This window comes from Phodopus roborovskii, unplaced genomic scaffold (genome assembly GCF_943737965.1).
Source record: "Phodopus roborovskii unplaced genomic scaffold, PHOROB, whole genome shotgun sequence".
Taxonomy (NCBI): Eukaryota; Metazoa; Chordata; class Mammalia; order Rodentia; family Cricetidae; genus Phodopus; species Phodopus roborovskii.
This window is the reverse complement of record NW_026126418.1, coordinates 18,650,335-18,661,943: the sequence shown is the minus strand read 5'-3', so window position 1 is coordinate 18,661,943 and position 11,609 is coordinate 18,650,335. Positions and strand designations below refer to the sequence as shown.

The following is an 11,609-nucleotide window of genomic DNA, read 5'->3' as shown; positions in this document are numbered from 1 at the left end:
TTTTGTGGAATAATCATTTTGTATACTGTGAAGAAGTGTAAATCTGGTTTAAAGATTAATGGCCAATAGGTAGGCAGGATATTTAGGGTAGAGAGAACACTGGGAAAAAGAAAGGTGGAGCTGTGAGGAGCACCTAGGACTCATGGGAAGCACCATGGGTAGTATAATGGTAATAACACTATGAGGAAGAAAGCAAATTAATAAAAATGGGTTGATTTAAGTTATAAGTGCTGGTTATAAAAGTTTAAACTATCTGCCAATATCTCATGTAATAAATAGCAAGTCTCCCTGTAATTTATTTAGGAGATGGGTGGTGGGTCAGAGAAAGCCTCCTATTGTTGGTCATTTACAGAATATTTTGAGGTAAAAGATATCCATTTCTATTTTTTTATTGATACTTATTACTGGGGCCATTATTTCAAGGAAATTCCTACATCAAGTTGAGAGTAAAATATTTGTGCTTAAATTCTCCAAGTTTTGAGACCTACTTCTCTCATTTTCTTGAAATTCTAGCCTATAATTATTTATTGAATAAAGTATTTCATAAAATGTTATATCATATTTTCTTGATTGTTTTATGAATTATAATTTCTATTTGATACTTTCACTAATAGAAAAAAATCTATCTTCCAAATCTTGACTTTATTCATTTAAGAATGCAACTGAGGCCTCCTTAAGAAATTGCTCAGTGGTTAAGAGCATTGTTCTTTCATTGGACTTGGGATAAGGTACCAAAACTCATATAGAGGTTCACAATCATATGTAATCTTTGTCAGTTTCTTCCACCAAAGGAATCACATGGGGTGAACTGGCAAGCAAAACACTCATACACTTAAAGTAAAATAATAAAATAAATATTTTTAAATGCACATGGAACACAAAACCAGTATTTAAACATTTTCATATTTCATTCCTCCTTGATAGCAAACAAATTTTATTCATTTATTTCTTCTTTAATTCTACACATCTTGTTGATGCTTTACATTATGCTTGTAGATATATACCTGTAAATTTATAACTTTGGCTCTGGGTTAAATTCTTAGGCTTGTGACTTTTGAATGTAAGAGTTCCAATAATTGGTGAAAATCTTTTCCCAGTCTGTGGGCTGCCGTTTGGTCTTGTCGACTGTGTCCTTTGCCTTACAGAAGCTTCTAAGTTTGAAGAGGTCCCATTTATTAATTGTTTCTTTTAGTGTCTGTGCTCCTGGAGTTATGTTCAAGAAGTGGTCTCCTATACCAATTTGTTCAAGGGTATCTCCTACTTTCTGTTCTAAGAGGTTCAATGTGGCTGGATTGATGTTGAGGTCTTTGGTCCATTTGGACTTGAGTTTTGTTCATGGCGACAGACATGGGTCTATCTGCAGTCTTCTACACACCCTCATCCAATTGTGCCAGCACCATTTGTTGAAGTTGCTGTCCTTGCCCCATTGTATATTTTTAGCTGTTTTGTCGAATATCAGGTGTTCATAGGTGCGTGGATTAATATCAGGATTTTCAATTCGATTCCATTGGTCTACCTGTCTATTTTTATGCCAATACCAGGCTGTTTTCAGAACTATAGCTCTGTAGTAGAGCTTAAAGTCAGGAATGGTGATGCCTCCTGATGTTCTTTTATTGTATAGGGTTGTTTTGGCAATCTTATATCCGACAAAGGGCTGATCTCCAAAATACACAAAGAACTCAAGAAACTAGTCAACAAAACACCAAATAACCCTATTTAAAAATGGGGTACAGAACTGAAGAAAGAATTCTCAATAGAGGAAATCAAAAAGGCTGAAAGACACTTAAGAAAATGCTGTACATCCTTAGCTATCAGGGAAATGCAAATCAAAACAACTTTGAGATACCATCTTACCCCTGCCAGAATGGCTAAAATTAGAAACACCAATGACAACTTATGCTGGAGAGGATGTGGAGAAATGGGAACACTCCTCCACTGCTGGTGGGAGTGCAAACTCATACAGCCATTTTGGAGATCAGTATGGCAGTTCCTCAGGAAAATGGGAATTAGTTTACCACAGGACCCGGCAATCCCCCTCTTAGGCATATACCCAAATGATCCACATCCATGCAACAAAGACATCTGTTCAACTATGTTCATAGCAGTACTATTTTTGTAATAGCAAGAACCTGGAAGCAACCGAGATGCCCCTCAATTGAAGAATGCTTAACGAAGATGTGGCACATCTATACAATGGAATACTACTCTGCAGAAAAAAAATAATGGTATCTTGAAATTCGCAGGCAAGTCGATGGCACTTGAAGAAACCATCCTGAGTGAGGTAACCCAGTCACAAAAAAGAGGAACACAGTATGTACTCACTCATATATGGATTTTAGACCTAGATCAAAGGATCACCAGCCTATAATTCACATCACCAGACGAACTAGAATACAAGGTGTATTCTAAAAGTTTCATATAAAGTCCCTCACAGAACTGGGAAGGGACAAGTCCCCCAGAGCTCAGGTGAAGTGGGGGGGGGCAGCAAATGGAGAGAGAAGTAGGAGAAAATGAGGGAGAGGAATGGAAAACATGTGCGACCAGGAAAATTGAGCCTGGTTAGGAATAGAAGATAGGAAAGAGAGAGAGAGAGACAGAGACAGAGAGAGAGAACACAAAAGAGGGAGCCAATATTGGTTTGAAGATAAAATTGAACACAAAGAAAGGTCTAGAGAACTACAAGACTGCTCCCAACTAACAATCTCAGCTTCCTTGGAAAGGCTATCATAAATGCCCTTCCCGGAGTGTGAGATCAACAACTAACTTCTCCATGGAGTCCTCAACTAATGCCTGTTGAAAATAGGATCAAACACCCATACATAAACACTGAGTCGAACTAGAACCCAGATGCAGATGGAGAAGACAAGAACATGTGGCAGAAACACATACAGACAGCTTACCTGAACAAGGAGGAGCTAAGGGCCACTAGACTGATAGCTGGGAAGCCAACATGGGACTGACTCAGGCCCCCCTGAATGTGGGTCCTAGCCAGAAGGACTGAGCAGTCTAAAAGACCTCAGACAGAGGAGCCAGGATGTATCCCTGGTCCACAAAAGGACTTCTCTCCTGTCTCTAGTTTAAGGCAGTTATCCCTCCATGGGGGATATGTTCGCAAAGTCCTTTTGTGGACCAGGGATACATCCTGGCTTGTATTAAAACAAAGTACATCTTTGAATAATAAGACAGAGTTTATTTTCTGAAGTAACCTCCATATATATTTTCCTTTGGTTGCCCTTGTATAATAATCTCAGTATAAGGGGGTTTCACTTGGAAAAACTAAATCTTATGCTATTAACATTGGGGATTTTTTCATTTTTCCTGTTATATTTTAAGTTCTGTTCAATCTTTTCATTTGTCTAACCCATTATTTCTCTTTACATATATTAATACATTTAATTGGATTATTCAAATACTACAAGGTATACTTAGAAAAGCTTTGTTTCATGCATCATTGATAGCATTGCCCACTTGCTACAACTTGATAGTTGGATTTCAGGTCTTGAATTAATCATTTCTAGATTTTAAAATCTGGATCCTGAAAACACAAGTTTAAATTCTCATCAGCCACCTAGTTCTTGAAAGCTCCCTGCATGCCAACTTTTTGTTCATTGTATAAGAGTAAGTGAACAATATTAACCATTATTTGAAATGTAACTATTATGAATTCATTTTATAAAGTGGATGTACTAAAGTTACATGATAAATTTAAGGAAATTAAAATCACATTGTATATTGCAGTAAATGACTACAAAACAAAAATAATTAATTTAGGCATACCATATGGATAGAAATGCAAAATATCACAGAGTTGGCATCAAATATAATTTCACACATGACTTTAGATGCATATAAAATGCACTAAGTTGGAAAACTTGGCAGTATATAAGGAGAGCTGGTATTAACCTCAGCTTTGTTATACTGGGCTTAATTGAACATGGATTGACTTCACAAAGCTTTCATTCTAGGACCTATACTATAGATTCACTCCAGTTAGCTTATGTTTTTTCCTGCCGGTAAAAGGAATAAGCTGAAGAAGATATTTGACTCTTGCAGAAACTTACACTGCCTTTATTTACTTTATTTGCATTGTACAAAGTTACTCAGTGGGATATCATTTTTTTTTCTAGGTTTCCTGATACCTGTTCATCTCAGCTATGAATGGTCAAGAAGGCTCTTTAGGGCAAACTGGGAGCTAATCAACATGTATTCCTCTTTATTCCTTCTTCACAACATGTTGAATTAAATAATCACAGTTACCTTGGCTACTCCCTCCTATCCTGATTAACTTTCTGGGTATGTTAAGTTAGTATAAGGTTCAATTCTTACAATATTACCAATGTAACCTTTATAAGAACTTTTGAATCTGTGTATTCCTGTCTTTGCCTTTACAGTACCGATGACATTGTTCATCTGGTGCCAAACTTTCCAATTCCTCATCAACCCAGGCATCCTTATAAGATTACATCCTAGGCATCTTTGATTCAATATAATTAACATAATTTCCTCATTATTATATCACCATGTGAACATTTTTTTCTGATTTTAATTAGGCAATGAGATTTCAAACAAATATAGGCTATTCAATGTACCAAGGACATAAGTATTTTCTAGCACAAATTGCAGATCATGAGCCATCAAGGATGAGGCCAACTCAGAAACCATACTTACTCATGATGCAGTGGACGTTACAGTTAAGTACTGACCAGAGGGGATCAGACGCTAGAGAATTTCAGCCTGGACATGATCCCTTTTTACTACTTCAGTGAATAGTTCTAAATCATTAAAGTGTCTGTGAAATCGCTGAATATTTTTATCTTTTGTTTCTTGAAATGTAAGGTTTGCCTATAAAAAACAGGTATAAGTCACACATGTTTGATTAACAAAAGCTTCAACCATTTTCAAAACTGACATTCAATGGTATTTTTGCACTCATGCTCTTTAGCAGCACTTTTGCTTTTTAAGAAAGGCAATCAGAATCATCCTGCATACACATGAAATTATGCCTCCTTTGTTGCATTCATTTGACATCTTATGTTTCCCTATTCATTAAAAACCATATTAAATATGGATTTTCAGTCACAACACTACATATTTTTATCTTTCTATGGCAGAAATTCAATGTTTCTATTGCATTTATAAGAATTTTTATCAATGTCACTAAGTTTTAGGAAAACTCCCTGAAATTATTTTTCATATTAGAAGTTCACCTTATTTTTATTTTTAAATTATATAAAGCTTGATTTAAATATTTATATATGAAGTTATAATATTCCAAAATATATGCATCTTTATTGTCATTCTAAGATATATTTGCTGTAAAGAATTCAGCTATCAAAAAATTCTCCAATCAATAAATTGCATTGATTTTTTTTGATGAAAATATTTCATTTTGTTTTGTTTTCTACATTTCATCCACCATGCACAGAAAATATGTCCTCTTTAGTGCTAGAAGACTTTTTGGAGTGATGCCCTCTTCAGTTCAAGAAAACTGACAGCAATTATTTCTTAAAGAATTATTTCTTCATTTGTGCTACTGTCATTCTTTCTGAATTTAATTACAGTTGTCTAAGTTTTGAAATTGTTATCCTGCAGTTGTGCCCTTTTATTTGGACTACTAGACCACAAATAATGACACAGAGACACAATAATGATTATGAAAGTTTGGCTTATAGCTTAGGCTTTTTTCTAACTAGTTCTTGTAACTTAAATTAACACATTTCTATTAATCTACATATTAGCATGTGAGTCATGGCTGTTACTTCTCCTTCTGCTCGTCCTGCTACAGCTGTTCTGACTGGCTACTCTCCCATTCTTCCAACTTTTCCTCTCTGCCAGGAATTCCTGCATATACCTCCTGTCTAGTTATTGGCCATGCAGGCTATTACACCAATTACAGCAATACATCTTCACAAAGTGTACAAATTTCCTACAACATCCTCCAAATATTTTTCTATTATGTTTTAATATTGTTTCTATTTATTACACTGATAATTCTATAATAGTGTTGTCCTGTTTATGTTTTCACTAACTTCTTGACTCCATGTACTTGCACATGCTCTTACCTTTTCAACAGCAAATTTTAAGCCCAGAAATGATAAAAAATGGAGCTGCATATAGTTTGTTCTTTTCTTTATGATCCTGGCTTGTTATCAAAATGGCTACTATAGTATTATTGATCATATACATATATTATTATTTTATATATATTTACTGTCACTAAATATATAATATTAAATATCCATATATTAAAGTACATACTTATTAAATATCTAGGATTTAATATAGTATATTCAACTATAAGTATGTGTGTGTGTGTGTGTGTGTGAATGTGTGTGTGTATGATTATAGTGGCCATACTTGCTTTTACCCTGCTGATATATAAATATGAAAATAAACGTATAAGTAGGAGGTAAAGGATTAAAATCTATAAACTTACATCTCCTTGAAAGAACAACTAGAGTTGGTTAAAACCACATTTAAGGAACTTAGTCTTATTAGAGTGAGTTTTGGCCTAAATAAAAAGTGGCAACATAGAATATCTACTTCCTGGCGACAAACTTACATGTCTGGCTTGTGTGACTAGACTCCATTTTATTAAATGCCCATTAATGAGTGAAAGAGTATGAGTCAGTTTCTTTTCTCTACAAGTAGGATCCTGCAAACTGTTGAGCTACTAGTAGAGTCATGTGTATGTCTAGATATCAACTAAACTTCTTTCCAAATAATTTTTGTTCAAAAAAATTTCTCCTATATTGAGATGTACCATTGATCTTCCTGTTTTATTGCTTTGTTTATATTTTGTTTTGCAAGGATTTTGTTTGTTTCTTTGAGACTGGATTTCTCTACATAGCATTGGCTGTCATGGAATCCACTTTATAGATGAGGCCAACTTGGAACTCAAGAGTTGCACCTGTCTCTGCCTCCCAAGTACACACTACAGTTGTCCTTGCTACCAAACTCTAACAGAAATTAATTTTCCCCAAATATGTAGCCTTAACTTTCAATCATTTCTTTGAAATTTGTATATATTTATTTTTATGTGTATATGTGTTATTTTTCTGAATAAATGTCTGTGTACCATGTGCATTTCTGGAACCAAATGTGGTCAGAAGAGGAGGTTGGGTTTCCAGGAATTAGAATAAAACATGGTTGTATACTACCCTGGGGATGTTGGGCACCAAACCTGGTTCCTCTGCAGTGCAGGAGTGATCAATGCTTGTAACAACTGATCTGCGAATTTTGTTTTGTGACTTTTTCTGTTAACAAAAGCAGCAAAAAAACAAACAAACAAAAAAAACAAAAAAACAAAAAAAAACTTGTTCTTCTTTTCTATGTCAACTTGGGACAACATACATACATACATTTTTATCTATATTGCTCAAAACAATGTGTTACCTTATATTATTTCATTAAAGATCATCTTAGACTTTAAACAGATTCACCAGCACTTTAATTTTCCCTCATTTTTCCCTTGCTCTTCTCTACACCTAGCCATTATTTCTTGCTTCAACTGGTCTTCTTGCTAGCAATTGTGGTATCAGGATAGTTTTCCTTCTGAGACAGTATTATTATAATTGGCAGTTATCTTCAATTCCATCATTTTTACCATAACTGGTATAAACTTGTTCTTCAATGACTGAGTATAGGTGAACATATAACATTAATTATCCATTCAACTGTTTGTGGATATCAGGACTGATTCAGTAATTGAACTGTTCTGGCTAAAATGAACATGTATGTTCAAGGGTAGCAGTTGTATTAATTAACAATGAATCTCTGAAGAATAGGATCCTCCCCACTGCCATGCCCGTGACAGTATTTTAGGGTTTTGTTTAATCTAAATGATATAAGAAGTGAATTTCAACAAAATTCTGACTGGATTACACTGATGGCACAGGATTTTGCACATTAATCCACTTAGTATAATGCTTACTACAGTTTTCTGTATGATTTTTACTATACTGATATCTGTCCCTTCTCTTGGAAATATCCTCAAGTATCATTAAATAGTCTTGAACTTTATTAAAGGATTTCACCAGTTTATCTATTGAGATTGCCTAATATTTCTTTTATTTAATCTAATTATATTCTGTAGTCCTCCTATTTATTTCCCTATTTGGGAAATGATTTCTTTTCATTCCATGATTCAAACATCATATGTTAAATTCAGCATGTGAGTGTATCTTGATTAGTGTTGTATATAAATTCTTCAGGAAATTGAATGCAGTTTAATTGTTTGCTATAGATGAGTAGAATTAGTCCAGCAATTAGCCTGTTCAATTTTGTGAGTTGATTTGAACAGTAATGGTGTTAATTGCTGTGTAAATTTTTAATAGAATAGAAATCTACAGTGAAGTCTCAGGTCCATAAGTTATTAGAAGAATCTTTGTTTATGTCCTTGTATCATTGTTAATTAAAACTTGTTTAACATGTACAAGTTCTCTTTATTTAATTCTGTTTGGCTACAGGTTTCTAGGGATACATCTTTTAGATTTTCCAATGTTTTGAATATAAAATTTTCACATTATCTCTAAGTATGTCCATCATTTCACCCTTAAAATTTCGTAATTTATAATATATGATAGTTCCTTTTATTACTTTTATTTAATATGAGGAATGATGATTCAGATGTTTTGTTGAAAATGTACTTAATTTGGGTTACTGCATATGTTTGAGAAAATCTAGTAATTTTTTTCTCTTTTGTTTAATCAACTACATAGCTATGGATATGATTTACTTATAGATAATAGTTTATTTACTGTGAGATTTGATTACTGTTGATAGAAAAGTGATAATTTAATTACTAACACATTGAATGAATCAATCATACAATATTATATATAAATATAAATTATTGGGTACTATTTTTCAATATATTTTATTCAGTTACCATATGACTTTTCATGTTTTATGTTTTATTACTTTTTTTAATTATTTCTCTTTTTTTGTGATTATAGAAGAATTATTTCTTTAGTTCCTTTAAATTTTCTTATATGCTTCTTTACCCTCTTTCAAATACATGGTCTTTTTCTTACAAGAATTGCTGATATATATACATATATATATATATATATATATATATATATTCTAAATACATAAGTACAATATTTAGTATGTATAATGTTATTCAAATGTATTTTTCTAGGACTGACCATTTATCTTTTTATATTGCACATATTTGATGGCCAAAAGCTAAAGATCCCATTTGTTATATCTGCTAGTTACACAATACTCTTTAGTGCATGAGATCCATAACTATGTTTTCTTTGAAAAAAGTACTATAGTGAAATTGTACACATCATGGAAGGTACATAGTCACCTTAGAAGGCTTTGAGAGCAGACCAAGAAAATCTGAATTAATCAGAACTTAAAGCCAAAACAAAAGGAATGGATTTCTAAATATAGACTTTGTCATTCATTTTAACCTTATTATGTCTACCAGAGAAAAGCTATAATATATTTCTTCAAAAAAATGCCTAATATGACAATTTTGTTTCAAACCAGAGAATACACAAAATATTTTGATGTTTGAAAACTAATGCATATTCAATAGTAATTTGATATAAAACACTATCATTCTATAATTATAAAGTTAAAGTTTCATCGATAATAAAATGAAATAATTAGATATGCTTTGCACAAAAACTGAAACATTTTCTCAACTATATTGAGTAAGGTTATAGTTTTGAGCAGATGAGCCTTCTGACAGTCTCCTTCCCAATCTTCTTCCTAAGACTGTAGATGAAGGGTTTCAACATTGGGATTACTAATGTAAAGAAAACAGTAGCCATTTTGACCAACAGCCAGGAGATTTTATAGTTGGGAATACAGTAGAGGAGAAGAACAACACCATGGAAGATGCTGATGGCAGTCAGATGAGAGGCACATGTTTAGAAGGCTTTTTGAAGTCCAACCTTACAAGGTATCTTGAGGATTGTGACAACTATGAAGACATAGGTGTCCAGGATGATGAGAAGACTACAGACCTTAGTACAGAAACAGTGAAACATACTAACTGCTGAGGGAGGGATCAGAGCAGGAAACAGAAAGGATGGCAGAGTTATCACAGCCAAAGTGCTTGATGATGCCAGGTCCATAGTAGGAGAGTTTCAAAAGAGTGTAAGTGAGTGTTAAAAAACCAAGTCCAACCCACATATAAGTACCAACCACTAGGAACACATAGAGTTTTTGAGACATTGCCATGGTGTAGAGCAAGGGGTTGCAAACAGCCACAAACCTATCATAGGCCATCACTGATAACATGAACATCTCTGTAATCACACATGCACAGCCAAGAAAAAAAAAAAACTGGGCCATGCATCCTTTGAAGGAGATAGTTTTGTCTTCTGTTATCAGGATTTCTAATAGTTTGGGTATAAATACACTCGAATAACAAATATCCAGAAATGAAAGATGGCTGAGAAAAAACGTACATGAGTGCATTAAGTTTGGGATTGATCTTTCTGGCGACAATTATGCCCAAGTTCCCCATCAAAGCAATAAAGTAGATTTTTAAGAAGAGGAAAAAGAGAGATACCTGGAATGTTGTGTATTCTGAGAAACCAAGCAATAAGAATGTGTTGAGAAAGGTCTGATTTCTCTCATCAAACATTGTGGACATACATTCTCCCCCCAAAAAAACTTAGAAAGAATGCTCACAGAGTTGAAAATGTGTTCAGGTAGACACTATGAACAGGTTTAGAATAAAGACTAATGAAAAGTATGAGCAGTTTGCATTCAGCACCACCAGTCTACATCACATGGAATCTTATTTGACCACTTAATGTCCATGGGAAGTTAGATTTCTACCCCAGTTCTTTAGGTTTGTTTTATATGCTGAAGAGGTGATTGATGTAAAAAACATTCTTGTGAAAGCAGAGGACCTGTATTTGATTTCAACTATTTACATAAGAAGGTAAATCATGTGGGCTTGTGCTTGTAAACCTGGTACCATGGAGATATATACAGTTATAACTTTGAGGATTTATGCCAGCCTAATGGGCAAGTCTGAGGCCAATAAGAGTGCCTATCTTAAAATAAAGCATTCTCGAGGAACAAAGCCTAAGGTTGACTTCTGGCTCCATAACCATGTGAACACATGATCACAAAACAAGCATAATCCCTCAAAGATGTATACACACAAAAGTATACTTAAACATATGCTCTTAGAAACCTTAGGATATATACTAAAAATTAAGTAAGGAATTGTACTACAATCCAGACCTACCTATTTAATAAGGAGGGTTCCCTGAGAAAGGGAAATAGAATAGATATTGTGGGTAAACTGAGGATGGTTTTGGGAATAGGAGAGATCAAGTGATAGGAAGATGTCAGCAAAATGATTCCTAACAATATTCTGCTATATTCATAGATCTGTCCCTAGCCGAAACTTTAAATATTCATTAGAGAGGCTTCCTCTGGAATCTGATGTTAGCAGATACAGAGACCCACATCCAAATATTAGGTGGGGCTGGGGAATCCCATGGAAAAAAGATGGAAAAGATTGAAGGAGCAAAAGGGATTGAGGACATCAGGAGATTGCAGCCCACAGAATCAACTGAACAGGGCTTGTAGGGGACCATAGACACTGAAGCAACAATTATGGAGTC

General features: G+C 34.0%; 1 pseudogene; it reads right to left on the bottom strand.

The window, feature by feature from the left end:
* Positions 1 to 9,677: 9,677 nt before the first annotated feature.
* LOC127222008 (olfactory receptor 1165-like) lies at positions 9,678 to 10,621 on the bottom strand (annotated as a pseudogene).
* Positions 10,622 to 11,609: the final 988 nt, after the last annotated feature.